Below are 3,116 nucleotides of genomic sequence, written 5' to 3'. Positions count from 1 at the left end.
CCTCATCCACAAGAAGACATCGGGCTCCTGGAGGTTGCTTCATGACCTGAGGAAGATGAATGGAATGACTGAAGACATGGGACCTCTTCAGCCTGGACTTCTTTCTTTAAAAATGTCACATTAAAAATGTGACTTTATGGTCTCATTTTTCAATGGCACCTTTCTGAGAGATATCCTTTGTTGAGAATAGAATGGGTTTTTCTTCCCTACAGGTTTCCAAAGACTAGTTTTACAGTGTTAGGGATGATAGCACAAATTGTCATTAAGGCCAGAACAAGACTGTTCAGTTTAGCAAGTCAAAATTTGCAGTTATCTATTTACCACTGAAAAAAATATTCTCTTGATTGGGCAATGCAAAATTCTGATGATTTACAATACGCATTGTTAAATTTTCCAGGTATTTGTTCTGTTCCTTACATGGCTCACAAATTATTGCAAGCAAAATTGAGTTGTAGAGAGGAACCTATGTTAAGTGAGGAACCTTTAAATGCAATAACTCTCTTCCCTGATGGATCTGGGAAAAGTCATAAATCAGTTGTAATTTGGTTGAACCAAACATCTAAAACCTGGGAATCAGATTTTCAAATAACAGAAGGATCTCTTCAGATTGCTGAGCTTGCTGCTGTGATTCAGGCTTTTCAGCTCTTCCCACAACCTTTTAATTTAATCAGAGATTCTGTTGCTAATGTGGTTAAATGATTAGAAGGATCAGTTCTAATGGATGTTAGTAACGACACTTTATATTGTTGGCTTTCCTGTCTTTATACATCATTGCAATATAGAACTAATCCATATTTTGTTTCTCACATTGGGGCTCATTCTTCACTTCCTGGATTTTTAGTGGAAGAAAATGCGAGAGCAGACAAACTGGGAATGGTTATTTCAAACACTTTGCAAACATTTTTGAACAAGCAAAACTGAGTCATGTCTTTTTTCACTGAAATGTGCAAGCACTTGTGCAAATGTTTCCAATTTCTAAAAGTCAGGCTAAAGCTATCATCAGTACTTGCCCTGACTGCCAGCTTGTGCAGCCTCCTGTTTCCACAGGAGCGGTCAATCCACGAGGTTTGCAGAGCCTGCAGTTGTGGCAAATGGATATCACTAAATACCTTTCCTTTGGTAAATTTAAAAATACTATTTTTTCAGTAGACACATTCTCTGGTGCAGTTTTTGCTTTTCTTCACACAGGTGAAACAGGTAACCATGCTTGTCAACATTTTTTGCAATCTTTTGCTTCATTGGGTGTGCCCCAAAAAGTAAAAGTCTGCAACGGTCCCGCATATATATCTCAAAAATTTGCCACATTTTTAAAGGATTGGACTGTTTGTCACCATTCTCTCACAAGTCAAGCAGTTGTTGAGAGGACACATCAGACATTAGAACACATTCTTGATCAAGAATGGGGGGTGGGGTAGAGATCACACCACAGATGAGATTGAACAAAGCTTTATATATTTTTAATTTCTTGAACTGCTCTGTTGCAGAACCTGATCCACCAATTTTTAGGCATTTTTCAAATAACACACAGGCAAAATGAAAAGAAAATCCCCCTGTTTTAATTAGAAACCCTGGGACAGGACAAATTGAAGATCCTTTCTGATTAACCACTTGGGGCAAAGGGTATGCTTCTGTCTCTACAGGTGCAGGAATTAAGTGGGTCCCAGTGGAAAACATCAAACCATATCACACCCCAGAAGGTGTTGATGAGTCCAAGACCATAGAAGCAAGTACGCAGAAGTGAGCTGAACAGAGGGATCACGGGTCACACCTGACGTTCCTTGTTCATTGCTGGGACCTGCAAACTCTGATTTTATGCTATTTATAAATGTGTCAGTTGTTGGTTTTGTAGAGCTTTTTTGGCAAAAGTGTGGTTTTTGTTTTGTGACGTTATGGATCCCCTCTATTGGGTTTTCAAAGGTGAAGTTTTTATTAATGGTCAAAAGCAAAGTTTTTAAGTTGAGGAAGATATGGGAGGATCTTTTGCCAAATATTAGCTGACGAAAAGAATGGAGCAAAATTGAATGATACACTGATGTTGGTTGGTTTTAATTGTTTAACAATTTAATAAACTAATGCCAATATCACTGTTAAACAGATGTTAACAGTGTTGGGCATGCTACCCTTTGAAATAGAGCAGCTGTTGATTTTTTTCCTGGCACATGGACATGGTTGTGAGGAATTTGTGGATTGTGTTGCATGAACCTGTCTGATCATTCTGAATCCATCCCCAAAAGTATACAAAAGCTGAAAGATTTGACAGCTCCAGTTAAAGAAGATGGTGGGTCCTGGTTAGATGATTTGTTCCTAGGATGGAGCTTTGCACCTTGACAAAGGGAACTTTGTAAAATAGGTCTATATGTGTTGGGTATTTTGGCAGTGATACTGTAGTAATACCTTGCATACCTCAGTGTGTGCCACAAATGATGGACAAAACTATCAAAGAAGTGTTTAGCATATAAGAGACATAGGTAGGAAATGGATTCACAGAGAGTTCTCAAAATCTCACAGAGATGGTGGATGAAGGTATTGACATAGAAGAAGGTTTTGAATTAAGACCTTGGAACAGGTGAGACTTCTTCTGACAATGACTCGTAATTGCTATCAGACATGACTTATGCCCTTTGAACTGACTGGACTTTTACAACATTAAAATTGCTGTGCTGTAAAATAGCAAGGCTTAAGGTGAGCAAAAAGGATTTTTTAAGCAAGTCATAAGCAGATATACTATAGTAAAGCTATGATACACAAGGTAGTTAATAAACGACACAGTTATGAAGGGTTTTTTTTAGTCAAACTGAGAGGGAGAATTGTGGGAATCCTTAAAATCAGAAGGTTTTGGGAAAGCTGCAAAAGGCAGGGCTTAAAGACATCAGAACTGTGATTAGAGCTAAGCAGCAGCCATAAGATAAGTCAGCATCAAAATTACATAAGACGTAAAAAAGTAAGGGTAAATAGAACAATGGTCTTTGTAGTAACGCTTGGCTAGAATAACACTCTAAGTTACAGAAAAGTATATCTAGTGAGATATTAGGAACTTCTAAGCTTAATAATGGAGCTCTGTGCATTGTATCTTAAGGCTTACAAGTGGGTATTTCATACCAAATAAGCAAGCATTG

This window comes from Passer domesticus, unplaced genomic scaffold (assembly GCF_036417665.1).
Source record: "Passer domesticus isolate bPasDom1 unplaced genomic scaffold, bPasDom1.hap1 HAP1_SCAFFOLD_54, whole genome shotgun sequence".
Lineage (NCBI taxonomy): Eukaryota > Metazoa > Chordata > Aves > Passeriformes > Passeridae > Passer > Passer domesticus.
This window is presented reverse-complemented; position numbering follows the sequence as displayed.